The sequence below is a fragment of the Salvia splendens genome, chromosome 16 (assembly GCF_004379255.2).
Source record: "Salvia splendens isolate huo1 chromosome 16, SspV2, whole genome shotgun sequence".
Taxonomy (NCBI): domain Eukaryota; kingdom Viridiplantae; phylum Streptophyta; class Magnoliopsida; order Lamiales; family Lamiaceae; genus Salvia; species Salvia splendens.
The window spans coordinates 148,502-167,223 of record NC_056047.1 but is presented as its reverse complement, the minus strand read 5'-3'; the positions used below and the strand labels follow the sequence as shown (position 1 = coordinate 167,223).

General features: G+C 42.3%; 1 non-coding gene and 1 pseudogene across 1 annotated transcript; one reads left to right on the top strand and one right to left on the bottom strand.

Annotated features, from left to right (window-relative positions):
• The first annotated feature begins 1,128 nt into the window (after positions 1-1,128).
• Positions 1,129-18,722, top strand: part of LOC121771836 — a 35,928-nt pseudogene continuing 18,334 nt past the window's right edge.
• LOC121773105 lies at positions 9,281-9,387 on the bottom strand. The gene has a single exon (XR_006044678.1). It is a non-coding gene; the product is annotated as a small nucleolar RNA R71 (small nucleolar RNA).

Sequence of the window (18,722 nt, the reverse complement as noted above, 5' to 3'; positions counted from 1 at the left end):
TATATGGACTAATTTTTTTCAAAATTGGGTGTGGCGGTAATTTTCACATACATCCATAAAGTATAAATTAAACATTTTTTAATTAAAAAAATCAACCTAATAATATTGTAATGTCTCTCACCGATTAATCTTGAATTCAATATCGACATGATTATAGCTTTACGAATTTGGGAATTGTAGGTTTTGTTGATTGAATTTCTAGTAGTATATCTCTTTGTTAGCATATAAGAGCACTAGCAATAGTGACAATCCATCCATCACAATTTTTATTTTGCCATATCATATAACTCATCTTCTTGCAATAGTGGCAGCCTAATGAAATTAAAATAAATAAATAAAATTCTGCAAGATCGGTGGTCGCATGCCACAATGGGTGTCAATCGATCGTTGATCTCAGCCCCGATCACATGCACATTTTTATTGTTGATGCTCTAAGGCGTTTATGGCCCCCTACATACATTTTTATTGAGACATTAGCATTAATGGAGTGATCAATTAAAGTTCAATAGTACTAATATTTGAAAACATTTTACTACATATTACATATACCAAATATGGTAAAAATAACCGTTTTTAATAATGGTAGATGTTTATGAGTTGAAATTCAATTAACAAGTAAATGCATATGTTATGAGTACGAGTGGTAAATATATTAAACTTTATTTGAAAAATATTCAACTATAATTATTTTTCAATCCCAAAGAAAAAAAAATAGAGCAAAAACAACATTCAAGAGAGACAGTGTCACAATAGTCTATGCTCTTTCTGACGCGGTTCACAGCTGTAAGAAAATAAAAAAACAAATAGGTAGTACTACATGAAACTTTTTTAACTGCTAAAGGGAACTAGAAAATCTAGAAAAATGATGACAGCTTGGCTGTTGCACTATTGCTGTGGTGGTGACAGCTTCCGTGACACTTGTCATTGTTGCAGTGCTCTTTATTTTCTGTGGGATTGGTAAAAAAGATGAGAGGCATCTTCTCAGCTTAAGCACAAGTGACTATTCTATTTGTAGTACTCCTATCCTATCATATTGAACTCATGTCTTGCATTGCTCATTTGTTTTCAACTTCTGCATCCTCTTCTCACAAGTCATTCGGTCTAGGAAGTTCGAAGAAAACCTTGGTAATGAGTCAGTCGGTAACACAACTGGTGGAAACTACTCCTACTGTGGAGACTCACATTCTCAATTCAATATCCCATTGGAAGCCAGGAACCGGGGGGGTTCTGATTAGCTTAGTTGGAAACTCTTTCCCATTATTGCCACCTCCTGGAAACAATGTTGCTCCTGCTACTGCTCCTCCACCACCCACCGTCACACCAATGATATCTGCTGCTGGACCACCTCCAGTAGGCAATGGTGCATACGTTGGCCCTCATCCATTACCTCCACCTCCTATACCGTCTGGTTCCTACGCTAGTCCACCTCCACCTCTTATATCATCTGGTGCCAAGGCTGGTCGGCCACCACCACCACCATCTCCTCCTCCTCCTCCTATACTGTCTAGTGCCAAGGCTGGTCGGCCACCACCACCATCACCTATTGGCTTGCAACACCCTCGACCTGGACCAAATCCTCAATCTGGTACTAGTAAAACTAAGCTGAAGCCGTTCTTTTGGGACAAGGTACTGGATCATTCAATGGTTTGGCACCAGATCAAATCCGGCTCCTTCCATTAACTCCACTTTCCTCCCTCATTCTTCACACTTCATTTTTTCATGCTCATCCCATATATTTTATGAAATATGAATGTAAATTTCAGGTTCAGTGAAGAGACGATACAAAATCTTTTTGGAGCGAATGAATCCAAGAAAGAGTCTTAACTCCACAATATATTCCACTAATTGATCCCAAGAAGTCACAAAATCTCGCTATTTTACTTAAAGCTTTAAATGTCACTACAGAACTAGTTTGTGATGCTCTACAACAAGGTGAGTACTGAGTAGTAGTATTGTTTTCGCTTTTGACAACTCATGCATGCTTAAGAATATCTGATTTCACATCATCAAAAAGATTGCTTGTCTCAACAGGTCACGAGCTTCCTCCGGAGCTTATTCAAAATCTTCTAAGAATGACACCTACATCTGACGTGTTAGAAAGAGTAGGAAGAAATTCTCAAGCCGTGTACAGGCGGTACTTTAACTATTACAATCGAAAGGAAACTTGCAACAAAAGAGGAATGAAAAATACAACGGAAATAAAGCAAACCAAATTTATAAGTCGAGTCGAGGAAAGCCCTCTTTCCGCAAGACAAATTACGCCCCGACTAGTGCTCACGGAATGACGTATTGCCCCCAAAAATAAAACGACTTCCTCCTAGCGTGTAGAAGCACCTCAAACCCGCTAGGCACCGGCGAATTTGATGGAGTTCCGAGAATCGAGTTAGACAATGCTCCTAAGATGCACACTATGATGTAGAGACCTTGAGAGAAAAGAGAGAATGTTTGTTGTTGGTCTATTTTCCATCTACAAATCCATGCCTTATATAGGCTAGAGATGGAGACATGAAAGATCAAGACATCAAGACACTACATAAAGAAATTGGGGTTGAAAGGCCAAAGGACTTGGCCACATGAAAGGCCAAAAGCCCCTCTCTTTTCCCCCACATTTCTCACGTTTCCTACAATCCCCTACATTGGTTAGAGCGCTGCAACCTCAAACCAACACCAGACATGTATGCATGCAGACTCTTTTGCTCAATTCTCGAGAAACAATATTGCATTTGGAATAGTAGCTTGTGGCTTTGAACTTTCCATAGTCAACACTATCGGGCATACCGGCTGCCAGATGGACGTGATGCCTTGAACCATTCCTCCTTAGTGTATACCGAGACAATAATATTGACACAATATTATTTACAAACTCATCAGTTCTCACGTTTGTGTCCTTTACTGGCCATGGAACACCACTTTGGACTCATAAGTGATTCACTTGTTGAAGCGGCCCACACTTCTTCACTTACATAGGTGATTCTTTTCCAGGTATCCTGCAATACCCACCCCCTCGAGATTTCCAAGAATCATTAAAAGTCAAAACTTAGCCTCCTACCACATGCAGGTTACAACACTCAATGCTTTCTAAAGAATGGGCGAAGATTAAAAATCTTCCGAGTGTTACAACTAGATTCATATAGCTTCGTTTTCCCATTGAACCAAGCCCATGGGATCTCCAATCGTATGGTTGGGTTACCACTATAATCATCTTTTTAAGATGTGGTTTTCAGGTTTAAACCTTTTGTTAACGGATCCGCTAAGTTATCAACTGACCTTACATAGTCAACTGTGATAACACCACTTGTGATCAATTGTCTGACGGTATTATGTCGCCGACGAATATGTCGAGACTTACCGTTGTATAAGCCACTATGTGCTCTCCCTATAGTTGCTTGACTATCACAGTATATCTCTACTGTCGGCACTGGCTTCTTCCAGCATGGAATACATTCTAGGAAATTTCTGAGCCACTCGGCTTCTTCCCCTGCTTTATCCAATGCGATAAGCTCAGATTCCATGGTGGAACGAGCAATACACGTCTGTTTCGTTGATTTCCACGAGACAGCACCACCCCCACAGTGAACACATACTCACTTGTCGAAAATGAGTCTTTTGAATAAGAGATCCAATTTGCATCAAAGTACACTTCAAGTACTTGGGGATATCTTGTGTACTGCAGCTCAAAATTAAGAGTATACTTCAAGTATCTCAAAACCCTATGCAGAGCTTTCCAATGTTCCTTGCTTAGGTTGCTCGTAAATCGGCTCAGCTTATTCACCGTACACGCAAGATCTGGTCGGGTGCAGTTTGTGATAAACATCAAACTCCTTATGATCCTTGCATATTCTTCTTGAGCTATAGGCTCACCCGTGTGCTTACTCAAATGCAAGTTGGGTTCCAATGGAGTCTTAGCTGGCTCACAATCGAACGAGTGAAATTTCTTTAGCACTTTCTCAATATAATGAGATTGTGTCAGAGCAATTCCCTCATGATTCCTTTTAATTTTGATTCCGAGAATCACATCAGCTAAACCCATATCTTTCATGTCGAAATTTCTCTTCAACATATTTTTGGTTTCGTTGATAATGACACTATTGCTGCCCATAATCAACATATCATCTACATAAAAACACACAATAACAAAACCATTATCTGTGTTCTTAATTTAAACACACTTATCACACTCATTGATAGTGAACCCGTTTGACAACATCACATTGTCAAACTTCAAGTGTCATTGTAACGGCGCTTGCTTCAACCCATATAATGATTTTACCAGTTTGCATACTTTACGCTCTTGCCCAGGCACAACAAACCCTTCGGGTTGTTCCATATATATTTCTTCTTCCAGATCACCATTCAGAAACGCAGTTTTCACATCCATTTGGTGAATCTCAAGATTTTGCAAAGCAGCAATCGCAAGAAGCACCCGAATGGAAGTGATTCTCGTATCAGGTGAATAGGTATCAAAAAAGTCATACCCTTCTTTCTGCTTAAAGCCTTGGACAACTAAGAGAGCTTTGTACTTTTCTATAGTACCATCGGGCTTATATTTCCTTTTCAGAATCCACTTGGACCCTAAAGCCTTACAGCCTTCAGGCAAGTCTACTAACACCCATGTGTTATTTCTCATGATGGATTCAATTTCACTATTGATAGATTCTTGCCACCACGCTGCGTCTGGGCCAGACAAAGCTTCCGCCAATGACTTTGGTTCACCATCCAACATGAAAGTTATGAGGTCTGGACCAAAAGTCTTAGCAATTTTAACTCTTTTACCACGTCTTGGTTCTATATCCTCAGGACTTGAACTCGTCCTTTTTGGAGGTTTAGAACAAGTGGATTCATCCATCATTCTTTCACTAGAACGATCCTTCTGCTTCTTGCAATGGTACACATTCTCAAAGAATATAGCATTTCTTGACTCAATTGTTGTTCCTTCAGCCACGCCAGGCACAGCTGACCTATGGACTAGGAAACGATATGCGCTACTATTAAGTGCATGGTCAATAAAGATGCAATCGACTATTTTAGGGCCTATTGCAACTTGTTTCGGAGGAGACACTTCTACCTTCGCTAAGCACCCCCACACTTTGAGGTATGAATACGAAGGTTTCTTGCCTTTCCACAACTCATAAGGAGTCACATCCCTATTTTTTTTGTGGAATTTTGTTCAGGATATGATTCGCTGTTAACACAGCCTCCCCTCACATGTTCAGGGATAAACCAGAATTAATCAACAGAGCGTTCATCATCTCTTTAAGTGTTCGATTTTTTCGTTCAGCAACTCCATTTGACTGGGGAGAATATGGAGCACAAAGGTATTGTTACCTTATGTGATTTAAAATTTGTGCAAACTAGAGGTGGTAAAAAGTACTTCATCACATTTATAGATGATTGCACAAGGTATTGTTACCTTTACTTATTAAGAAGTAAAGATGAGGCAATTGAAGCGTTTAAAGACTTCAAAAATGAAGCCGAATATCAACTTAATTGTCGAATTAAGTGTGTTCGAAGTGATAGAGGTGGTGAATATGTAGCCCCATTTGCAGAATTATGCCATTCACTAGGCGGCCTTCACCTATGAACTTTCCATACTTGGTCAATAAAACCTTTTCACACTCAAATTCTAGTGGAAATCCATGATTTATTAGAAGTGAGCCTGACACCAAATTATTTCGGATGTCTGGGACATGCAGTACATCTTTAAGGGTAAGAACTTTTCCAGATCCTAATTTTAGGAACACACCAACCACCTTAGAAGAGGCCTGGTTTCCCATACGTAATTTTCTACCTCCAACAGATTTGTAGGTAGAAAAAACGCTTCTTTCAGAGCACACGTGACATGTGGCACCTGTATCAACAAACCATTCATTCGGATTGTTACCATGGTTCACATCGGAGACCATTGCGACCACCTCGTGATCATTGTAGTTTATAACAACACGTTCAAATAATTTGCACAATATTGTCTCCATCAATAAGTACACAATTATATTGAACCATATGTGCATTGGTATATTCAACAACCCATGCATCCCAATTACTACTACCAAATCTAAATTGGTCTTGCTTGTCAAATGACAAACGATAAACACAATTCTCAAGAGAGTAGATCTCAAGGAATTAACCATTTCGTAGCCCATGAACATTGGTACTGTTCGTTTCTTCATTCCAGCTTTGAAGCTCATGTTTTCTCCAACTTCGATTGATATAATCCTGTCTTAGAAGAGTACACTAATTTGTCTTGCGATAGTTAGAAATAGTGGGAAGAAATTCCCAAGCCGTGTACAGGCGGTACTTTAACTATTACAATCGAAATGAAACTTGCAACAAAAGAGGAATGAAAAATACAACGGAAATAAAGCAAATCAAATTTATAAGTCGAGTCGAGGAAAGCTCTCTTTCCGCAAGACAAATTACTCCCCGGCTAGTGCTCACGGAATGGCGTATTGCCCCCAAAGATAAAATGACTTCCTCCTAGCGTGTAGAAGCACCTCAAACCCTCTAGGCACCGGCGAACTTGATGGAGTTCCGAGAATCGAGCTAGACAATGCTCCTAAGATGCACACTATGATGTAGAGACCTTGAGAGAAAAGAGAGAATGTTTGTTGTTGGTCTATTTTCCATTTACAAATCCATGCCTTAGCTAGAGATGGAGACATGAAAGATCAAGACATCAAGACACTACATAAATAAATTGGGGTTGAAAGGCCAAAGGACTTGGCCACATAAAAGGCCAAAAGCCCCTCTCTTTTCCCCCACATTTCTCACGTTTCCTATATGACGAACAACTGAAACTGAGACTTTATGTTGGCTAGCTGGGTCCCGCAGAACGGTTTCTCATAGTGTTAGTTGATGTTCCATTTGCATTTAAGAGGCTAGAGTGTTTGCTTTTCATGACCACTTTTCAAGAAGATATGTCTACGTTAAAAGAATCTTTCGCGGTTTTGGAGGTCAGAAAATAAGTCAATTCTCGATTTCTATGTGTCATCTGTGATTGAGAGATGAAGAAAGAGTTAGGTGTTGTGAAAAGGTTTGGTTGTCTTAAGACTTTTCGTCTGGTTGAAATGATTTTCGATCACAAGTTTGTCCATATATATAGTAGTAGTAAGGCCACCCGCAACGCGTTACGCGGGGTGGCTCGAATCCCGACCGTTTGACAAACTCATAGTTTAGGATGTTTAGATGGGTGATTAACACATGTTGTTGAATCTTTTGAGGTATAAAGTATATGTTTCACCCACTTTTCAGCTATTTTTTAGAGTTAACGAGTTTGTCGGAGTTTTGATGCAAGAACAGGTCTAAAACGGGCAAAACGGAGCGAACGGGCTGACCACAGAAAGTTCGCCCGACCGGGCGATTTTCATATAAAAAACGCCCGGTCGGGCGCAAGCCGAAGAAAACAGAAAGTTCGCCCGACCGGGCGTTTTTCATCCAACAAAACGCCCGACCGAGCGTTTGAAGCCTCATCGCGATTTACCCAGATCGCCCGACCGGGCATATTCCGACTTACAGATCGCCCGACCGGGTGATTTGTCGCTGTTGCCAACTTTGCCTCTTTCTCACTCCGGATATAAAAGGGTTCTCACTCATTTCCAAACCCTAACTCCCACACCACGAATCTTAGCAAGAAAGTAAGGTTTTGAGAGGATTTGAAGTCAAGGAGCTTCCCATTTCCAAGAGATTGGAGGAAGGAGACCCCCCACCATCAATTCCACCATAGGGAGTTCTAGTATCATTTCTATTATGTGTAGCTTTGTTTTCCTTGTTTTTGCTTTTATGTTAGCTTTGACTATGAGTAGCTAAGCTTTTAGTAGGGATTTGGTGAAGTTTGAATGGATTGTATGGATTGAATCTATGGTTGAATGCGTATCTATCTCTTTTGTTGGTTTTGTTGAACCTTGGTCTTTTAATATCTAATTGCTTAGCTACCAATTAGATAAATCTTGTACCTAATTGATGTTATTGAGAAATACAAGATTAGGATAGATGTGTAATCAACAACTCCGTGCATTATATGTAATCGAGAGATGCATAAGCTAGAGAGAGGGCTTGGGTCCGTTGTGCTTTGGAGTCAATCTCGAATTGTATGGACGAGACTCCTACACTAGAGATTGACCCACGTGTTAGATGCACCCGAGAGGGGGTCTAACCGATTATCCCGACTTTCCTAACCGCATTTGAGGCCCAATAGATGAGCATGACCCATAGATGAAATCCTTGATCCATTCTAACGGATCCATTTCCCTATACTTTCCCAATTTGTGTGAAAACCTATCTTTGTTTGTTTGTTTTTCTTAGTTAATTGTCTTACTAGCTTATTTGTTCTTTGATCTTAGTTAAGAAAACCAAAAACCCATTTTATTAGTCTAGATAGTGTTCAAAGTTACATCATAGTATTCAAACCGGCTTTTAGTCTCCGTGGATCGATAATTTAGCTTACCACGTGCTACTTAACTCGTACACTTGCGGGTGACGCTTTTGAATACTAAATTAGCACGAGTCAAGTTTTTGGCGCCGTTGCCGGGGACTAAATTTGCTTTTGTGTTTGATATTGTGAAAAGATAGAGAATACTAGTTTAGACATTTTACTTGCTTTAATTATTTAGTTTAGTTTTCTAGTTTAGCTCTATTTTGACTTTGTTTCCTCTCTTGTGTTGTGTAGGTTTTTATGCTCACGCGCTCAAGTCGTTTACCCCTTGAGCCGATTAATTTAGAGATAGAAGCCGCCAATAGAAGAAGAGGAGGACGAAGGAGAAGAGCAAGAGCTCAACATCAAGTTGAGCCAATGGAAAATCCACATGGGAACAATGAGGGAATTCCCCCTCCACCTCCACTTCCATTAAATCATGACCAAATCATTCTCCAACTACAACAAGAAATGGCGGAGATGAGAAGGGAAAGAGAGGAGGAAAGGAGACGAGAGGCTCCGGTTAGAGACGCATTTGGGAACGTCAATATCCCACATCCACCTTATGATACAAGGGTGAATGCCAACAATTTTGAGTTGAAGACGGGATTGATTCAATTTGTGGAGCAACGTGTTTTCTCGGGAAGGCCCACGGAGGATCCTAATAGGCACTTATCTAAATTCTTAGAGATTGCCAATACAACTAAGCTTAATGGGGTTCCCGACGATACAATCAAACTTAGGCTATTTCCATTCTCATTGTCGGGATATGCTAGAGATTGGTTTGATAACCTTGAGCCGGGCTCGGTTACAAGTTGGGACGACTTAGCCCAAAAGTTTTTGGAACGATTCTTCCCTCTAAGCTCCACTCTCAACCTCCAAGCAGAGATCTCCCACTTTAAAATGAAGGGCCAAGAGTCTATGTTCGAGGCTTGGGAGAGATTCAACGCCTTGCTAAAGAAATGTCCCAACCATGGGTTATCTCCGGGCCATCAAGTGAGCCTCTTCTACAATGGATGCTCGGAGTTTATCAAGAGTCAATTAGACTTTGGTTCGGGGGGTTCATTCTTGGAGAAGGGGGTCGAGGAGTGCAAGAAGATGCTTCAAAGGCTTGCCTATACTAGCAAGGGTTGGAGCTCGGGCCGAGATAGTTCAATGCCGGTGGCCTCGGTTGTGGATTCGGATGCATTCAATCTTCTCAACCAACAAATGATGTTGTTGAATCAAAAGGTGGATGGCCTTAGTTTGGGAGTGGCACCTATGGGAGAGCCTTTACATACCGTGGAAGATGTCAATTATGTGCATCAAGGAGGGAATCAAAGGAACCTCTACAACTATCGCCCTAACAATGGGGGTGGTAATTACCAAGGCTATCGCTCACCCTTCAATGCACATCCAAACCTTTCTTATGGCAATCCAAACAATGCTATCCAACCACCTCCACCACCTCGTTTCCCTACACCTAGTGGGTCGACAAGTGGGGCCGCTAATGTGCCCACCAATTCTAAACCTTCAAGTGATGATGTCACCCATGAGCTTCTAAAAGCTCTAATGGAGAAGACCGATGGAATCATGACACAATCTACTAAGAGAATTGATAAGGTTGAGACGGCGGTAGTGGAGGTCACCACGAGAATGGGGGCTTTGGAGCATCAAATGAGTCAAATTGCCCAAGTCGTGGGTCAACTTCATCAACCGGGGCAATTCCCAAGCAACACCATTCCTAACCCAAAGGATTGCAAGGCTATCAATTTGAGGAGTGGAACAAGCTATAAGAGCCCCCCTATGCCCGAAAAGGAAGCTATTGTGCAACCGGAAGAAGAAGGGACAATAGAAGTGGAGGCATCAACGAAGAGCCCACCAAAAGATCAAGCCGAGACAATAGTTCCTCCTAAGCCCACGGAAGTTAAACTTCCTTTCCCTCAAATGATGCAAAAGAAAAAGAAGGATGAACAATTTTCAAGATTTTTGGATATCTTTAGGAAAGTTCAAATTAACATATGCAAAGTTCCTCAAGGATGTGGTATCACAAAAAAGGAAATGGGGGCACTATGAGACGGTCAACTTGACGGAGAGTTGCAGTGCAATTATTCAAAGGAAGTTGCCGGCCAAAATGCAAGATCCGGGAAGCTTCACTATTGAGTGCACTATTGGAAATTGCTTTGTGGGGAATGCCTTGTGCGATCTAGGGGCTAGCATTAATCTTATGCCATTGTCCTTCTTCAACAAGTTGAATATTGGTAAATTGAGATCGACTAGCATTACTTTGCAAATGGCGGATAGATCGGTGGCATATCCCTCGGGCATATCCCTTATTGGGGCCAAAACTATTGGGGCCAAAACTATTGTCTTTACTGACCATGGCGGATAGATCGGTGGCATATCCCTTATTGGGGCCAAAACTATTGTCTTTACTGACCATGCCGCCATCCGCCATCTATTTGTTAAGCAAGATGCAAAACCAAGGCTTATAAGGTGGATCTTGCTCCTTCAAGAATTTGATTTGGAAATCCGAGATAGAAAAGGGTGTGAGAATGTGGTGGCGGATCATCTTTCAAGATTGGAGCATGGTAGTGAAGAGGAAAAATTGAAGTTGGTCATCAATGAAGAATTCCCGGATGAGCATTTGTTTTATGTGGCCAAGGGTCAAGTGGCATGGTATGCCAATATTGTGAACTATCTTGTTGCTAAGGTGATTCCCGAAGGACTTGAGGACTATCAAAAGAAGAAGTTCTTCCACGACGTGAAGTTCTATTTTTGGGACGAGCCTTGTCTTTTTAGAAGATGTGCCGACATGGTGATTAGAAGATGTGTCCCTCAAGAGGAGTGGGAGTCCGTTATTATGCATTGCCACACCGCACCTAGTGGGGGGCATTTTGGAGCTAACCGGACTGCTATGAAAGTGCTCCAAAGTGGTCTATTTTGGCCAACCATCACCAAAGACTGCCAGGACTACGTGAGAAGATGCAACGAGTGCCAGAGAATGGGAGGTGTTTCTAAGAAGAAGGAGATGCCATTGACGACAATTGTTGAAGTCGAGTTGTTTGATGTGTGGGGCATTGACTTCATGGGGCCCTTTCCTCCATCTAGTGGGTTCCAATACATTCTACTAGCCGTTGACTATGTATCAAGGTGGGTGGAAGCCATTCCTACCCAAACTAATGATTCAAAGGTGGTGATTAAATTCGTTCAAAAGAACATATTCACGCGATTCGGCGCACCTCGGGCTATCATAAGTGATGGAGGGTCTCATTTTCGCAATAGGTGGCTAGAGGCGGTCTTAGCAAGGCATGGAGTGAAGCATCGGGTGACAACTCCTTATCATCCACAAGCTAATGGTCAAACCGAGTTGGCCAATAGAGAGATCAAACAAATATTGCAAAAGAGTGTCAATGCTAACCGTAGAGATTGGGCTCTCAAGCTTGACGATGCTCTATGGGCGTATAGGACGGCTTACAAGACGCCAATCGGGATGTCACCTTATCAATTGGTCTTTGGGAAATCATGCCATCTCCCGGTTGAATTGAAGCACTCATCATATTGGGCGGTGAGGCAAATGAACATGGACTTCACCAAGGCCGGCAAGGAAAGGAAGCTTCACCTCAATTTACTTGATGAATTTAGGAATGAAGCTTATGCTAATTCCTCAATCTACAAGGAGAGAATGAAAACGTATCACGACAAGATGATTGAGAGGCGTGAATTACACAAGGGGGATGCCGTGTTGCTTTTCAACCACAAGTTGAGACTCTTTCCGGGCAAGCTAAAATCTAAGTGGTCGGGACCCTTCACTATCAAGGAGGTCATGAGCAATGGCACAATGGAGCTCAAAGGACCCGATGGAAGCACGTTCAAGGCAAATGGTCAAAATCTCAAGAGGTTCTTTACCAAGGAGCAACAAGACGAGGTCTTTGTGGTTGCCTTGATTGAGTAGTGGAGCTTGCAAAGCGTCGGGCAAATGACGTTAAACAATTGCGCTATGGGGGAGGCAACCCCTAGTAGGTAAAATTTATAGCTTTTGTGTTTTTGGTGTGTTTTTATTTTGTTCTTGTTTTTGGTGTGTTTTGTGTGTTTTAAGTGGAACAGGAGATAGGCTTTGATGGGTGAAAAGCGGACAAAAAACTGGAGAAATGGCGAAATGGACTCGGAATCCAGAAAGTTCGCCCGACCGGGCGTTTTGCAAAGTGCAAATCGCCCGACCGGGCGTTTTGAGAAATCAAGATCGCCCGACCGGTCGATTTCTTCGCGCGATTTAAAGACGCAAACCAGGTCAGTTTTTACACTTTCAAAACCCTACCCCCATTTCTCTCTCGTTCCTCTCTACTCTCTCTCGCCCCTCCACCTTCAAATCTTCCACTTACACTGATTTCACACACATACCATCCTCCCAATCCATCTAATTCAAGGGTTGAACCGATTAATCGGTTGATTTACTCAAGAACAAGCAAAAAGGAGAGAAATCCGTTTTCTATCACTCTAAGCCCGAAAGGTATGATTTTTTTTTCATTCTTCTCTTACTTATGCTCGGTGTTTAGATGATTATTGGTGAATCGAGGGTTGGAAACTAGCATGTCTTTCGTTTGTTTGGAGATTTCTTGACTAATTGCTAGTTAGAGGATGAATTTGGTTTGAATGGTTGCTTTGAGCATGAATTGTGCAATTTCCTTCATGGGTTTGTGGTTATTGAGTGTGGGGAACTAGCATGCTTTGATTTGTTGATATCTACATAGATGCAATGTTAGATAAGTGATGCATGTTGGTGGAATGTTTGAGTTAAGCATGATTGAGGTTTATTGTTGTGGAAGAGACATTGTGTGACACAATGGGGGGTTGATTCTAGTCTTGATAAATGTATGAATGAGAAGTTCTTTTAGTATAGAGTATGTTTGGGGGAGAGTGTCTGCATTAATGCATCTTTGTGGTTTCTTGTCGAATTGATCTAATACTCTCAATTTTTAGGTAGTGAACGATGGCGCCCAACCACTCTGGAGTTAATTTGAATGCCGAAGAGAAGAAGAAATGGGCCGAACTCTCACAACTACCCTACCGGGTAGCTAGATATCCATGCCCTATCACAATCCGACGGTTGGGCATTGAGCAGTGCTTCAATGAGCTATGTGAAGAGGGGCAACTAAATGGGCTCTTCATGGCACAGAGGAACCCCTCCTATCAGAGGCTTACACTGGAGTTCTTGTCTACCCTTGAGGTAATCATGAACAGGAGGGAGATAGTTGCCATCAAGTTTCGTATGAGGAATGCTGAGTACACAGTGACGATGGCACAATTCAAGGAGATCTTTGGATTTTCAGGGGAGGTGTATAGAGAGCCGTTTAACTTCAGTCACAATGCGAATGACTTCTGGAAGGCCATCACTACCGTTGATGACAACTTCGCCGCCAACAGGGCAAAGGGTTCTCTCATTAGGAACCCAGCCTTGCGCTTACTCCAGAAGGCGTGTGTATGTTACCCCTTCGCTCGTCATGAGCATGGGAGTGTGCAGAGAGACGAGCTCTTCCTGTTATGGACTATTTTGCACAAGGAGGCTCCCTTGAATTTGGGCCACTTCATGATCAAACATCTTGAGAGGGCTTCGAAGAAGAAAACCGGCACACTCTGTGTCGGTGCAGTTGTGTCAGCTATTGCACTCCATCTGGGAGTGTCAACGAGGGGCTTGGTCGCCGACATTGGTGACAACTTGATGGACTTCGGCTTTCTGAGAAGAACAAGGCTGGTCGGAGTGGACCAACGAGGGCAGATATATTTGATACAGAGGGCAGCAGATCATTACCCCCTCCCGGACACCGTCAACACCTATGTGAACGGTCCTTTCCACAAGGAAAACTGGAAGATGAAGGCTGCGGTCCACGAACAAGTCACGGCGGTGAATCCGCGGAACTTGCAATTTAGGGATGTGAGCCCGAGCTCGAGTGTTGATGAAGCGCCCCACATGGGCTTTCCCGAGATCGAGATGGGGGACGAGCAGGATGAAGAAGAAAATGAGGAGGAAGGTGAGGATCAACCGACCTACCAAGGGGGAGATGAAGCCGGGACAAGCACTCAGAGGACACGAAGCCGACAAGAGCGACAAGAGGAGGACTACGGCTCGATGGGACCAGTTCGAAACCAACTGGACCCAATTCACTGATTTCAACAATGCACAATGGGCCAACATCAATGCCCGATTCGATGAATTCCGTGGCCAGTGGCAGCATCCGCCTCCTCCTCCCCAGTGAAGGTCCATGGGAGATCCACTCTCTTTCAAACTTATCCTAGCTTTGCTTGGAATAAGTTTGGGGGGGTGTCTAGTGGATTCCCTCTTTTACCTCTCTCCCTCTTTATTTGATGATGATACCCCGGCCTGTACCCCTATTCTTTTGATGATATTTGATGATGATACCCCGGCCTGTACCCCTATTCTTTTGATGATATTTGATGATGATATGTGGGCATGTAAACTTATGTGGTTTTGTTTCCTTGTTCCACTTGTGTTTGTGTCTTTGTTTTTCTTTTTAGGTTTGTTTTTCTTGTTTCCTTTTGTGTTGAATTATCTCCCTTGGCTAGGATGATAGTAGGGTTGAGAAAAATTGAAATTTGAACGAGTGTGAGACATGATGGAGGAGTTGCCAATGATGATTTTGTGCAAAAACTTTCGAAAACCTTGTTGATATGGCTAAAAAACATGTGATTTTTCATTTCAAATTGCCTAAAGTGAATTACATGGTGCCTTGTCTTTTGCCAAAATGACCTTGTGAGAATTGAGCCTATATTGTTCCTAAATGTGTGATTTATCTCAAACATGTCGTATGTTTCTAGAACTTGCTCGCGATTTCTTTGAGTCTACATAGTGATCATAGAGATAAGGGAGGACGTTAGGCCATCCTTGTTAGCCAAATTCTACTTTTACCCGTTATCATGTTAATAATCTTTGTTAGCCCACTTTGAGCCAATAACCTTTTCTTTGACAAACCATGGGGTTGGATTTCTTGTGTTCTATTTTTGAAAAATCAAAAGGAAATGAAAGTTTGAAAGGGGGAATTAGCAAATGAAATAGAAGCTTATTGAGATAGAAAAACAAAAGAAAAAGAAAGAAAGAATAGTGATGTTACCATGCAAAGCATGGAGAAAAAGAAAGAAAAGAAATAGAAAAAAAAGAGAGAGAAAAGAAAAGAAAATTGAAAGTGAGAAATAGTTAATAATTGACATTTATTGGAAAGGGTGTGTGAAGGTTGAAAAAGAGGTGAAGAACAAAAGTGGAATGTTGGTAGATGAGAAGAGTCTAGGGAAGCCTAGAACTAGCTAGATTGGGGAAGAAAGTTGGTGAAGTTGAGCAAGATATTGGGAATTAAAGTCACTTTAGCCGAAAATTGCCTCACCTATCCAAAGAGCCTACATTACAACCTATTGAAAAGACCTTTCGGACCTTATATCTTTAATCACACCATAGTAGAGGAGAGTGTAAATTTCGAGCAAGCCTATGGTAAACTATCCATGTGTTTGATGATTTGAGAGTTATGTCAAGAGTTTATATACTTTGAGAGTGAGTGAAATTTCTAAAATGCACATTGCATTTTCTCCTTGAGAGGGCAAATTGGCAAGGTTGAGCACATGATAGTAACTTGAAGCTATATTTCATAATACTTTACATGCATCCGAGGCCATTGATACTTGTCGTATTTTATTTCTATTGAGGCAATGATGACACTCCACATCCTTGCATGAGTTTGTATGTCTTGTTTCTTTCTTCTTGTTCGAGGACTAACAAATGTTTAAGTTTGGGGGAGTTGACAAACTCATAGTTTAGGATGTTTAGATGGGTGATTAACACATGTTGTTGAATCTTTTGAGGTATAAAGTATATGTTTCACCCACTTTTCAGCTATTTTTTAGAGTTAACGAGTTTGTCGGAGTTTTGATGCAAGAACAGGTCTAAAACGGGCAAAACGGAGCGAACGGGCTGACCACAGAAAGTTCGCCCGACCGGGCGATTTTCATATAAAAAACGCCCGGTCGGGCGCAAGCCGAAGAAAACAGAAAGTTCGCCCGACCGGGCGTTTTTCATCCAACAAAACGCCCGACCGGGCGTTTGAAGCCTCATCGCGATTTACCCAGATCGCCCGACCGGGCATATTCCGACTTACAGATCGCCCGACCGGGTGATTTGTCGCTGTTGCCAACTTTGCCTCTTTCTCACTCCGGATATAAAAGGGTTCTCACTCATTTGCAAACCCTAACTCCCACACCACGAATCTTAGCAAGAAAGTAAGGTTTTGAGAGGATTTGAAGTCAAGGAGCTTCCCATTTCCAAGAGATTGGAGGAAGGAGACCCCCCACCATCAATTCCACCATAGGGAGTTCTAGTATCATTTCTATTATGTGTAGCTTTGTTTTCCTTGTTTTTGCTTTTATGTTAGCTTTGACTATGAGTAGCTAAGCTTTTAGTAGGGATTTGGTGAAGTTTGAATGGATTGTATGGATTGAATCTATGGTTGAATGCGTATCTATCTCTTTTGTTGGTTTTGTTGAACCTTGGTCTTTTAATATCTAATTGCTTAGCTACCAATTAGATAAATCTTGTACCTAATTGATGTTATTGAGAAATACAAGATTAGGATAGATGTGTAATCAACAACTCCGTGCATTATATGTAATCGAGAGATGCATAAGCTAGAGAGAGGGCTTGGGTCCGTTGTGCTTTGGAGTCAATCTCGAATTGTATGGACGAGACTCCTACACTAGAGATTGACCCACGTGTTAGATGCACCCGAGAGGGGGTCTAACCGATTATCCCGACTTTCCTAACCGCATTTGAGGCCCAATAGATGAGCATGACCCATAGATGAAATCCTTGATCCATTCTAACGGATCCATTTCCCTATACTTTCCCAATTTGTGTGAAAACCTATCTTTGTTTGTTTGTTTTTCTTAGTTAATTGTCTTACTAGCTTATTTGTTCTTTGATCTTAGTTAAGAAAACCAAAAACCCCTTTTATTAGTCTAGATAGTGTTCAAAGTTACATCATAGTATTCAAACCGGCTTTTAGTCTCCGTGGATCGATAATTTAGCTTACCACGTGCTACTTAACTCGTACACTTGCGGGTGACGCTTTTGAATACTAAATTAGCACGAGTCACCGTTCCAGCCACACGACGCTACAGAAATTTACTGCAGCAATCCGTCAGCTTGCGACTGGACAAACGGCGGATGTGTTCGACGAATACCTCCACATTGGAGAAAGCACTGGGAGAATGTGGTTGATCCAATTCTGCAAAGGCGTCCGGGCATCCTTCACCGACGAATTTCTCCGGAAGCCAAGCACGACAGATTGTCAGTTTCTGCTCCACCTTTACGAAGAAGTGCACGGATTCTCCGGGATGCTCGGCAGCGTCGATTGCATGCACTGGCAATAGAAGAATTACCCTGTGGCGTGGAGGGTATCGTACACGAGCGGCCACAAAGGCACCCACCCCACCGTTATACTCGAGGCCGTTGCCGACTACCGGCTATGGATCTGGCATGCATACTTCGGGGTCCCCGGATCGAACAACGATGTAAACGTGCTCCACCAATCCGACCTCTTCGCCGAAGTTTTGGATGGTAAAGCGTCGACCATCAACTTCATCGCTAACAACCGGCGGTATAAAATGGGGTACTATCTTGCCGACGGCATCTACCCGAAGTGGCCAACCTTCGTGAAGACGTGCAGCAGGCCTGTGAACGCAAAGCAGGCTCTTTTTGCGCAGAAGCAATAGGCTGTTTGTAAGGATGTGGAGAGGGCGTTCGGGGTTCTCCAAGTGCGCTTCAACATTATCAAAGCCCCGGCTCGTACGTGGTTTATGGAGAGTATGGTCGACATCATGTATTCATGCATAATCTTGCACAACATGATTGTCCAAGACGAAGGACCTGAGGCGGGAAACTGGTTCGACCCTGAAGCCCCCCGGAAGCTCTACCGCAAGTAGTCCGCCTCGCAGTGGAGTGCATCCGTCTATACAAGAACGGTTGTCTATTCGAGCAAGGACACGTGACTCTACCGCCCACACCCAACTCCAAGATGATCTAATTGAGCACATTTGGGAAAAATTTGGCAACCGGTAGACGCACATCTTCTGCTTATTCATGCATAATATTACCGTTTTCCGACTGTTTTCCCAATTTTGTTTTTTACTCTATAAATACTCCTATTTCATCATCATTTTACATACAAACACATATCTATTCTTCTCAAATCATCTCTCTTTCCACTCCAATTTTCATCTCAAATCAACTCTTTTATTCTTCCCCTAAAGTTAATCGATCTAATGGATCCATATGAGC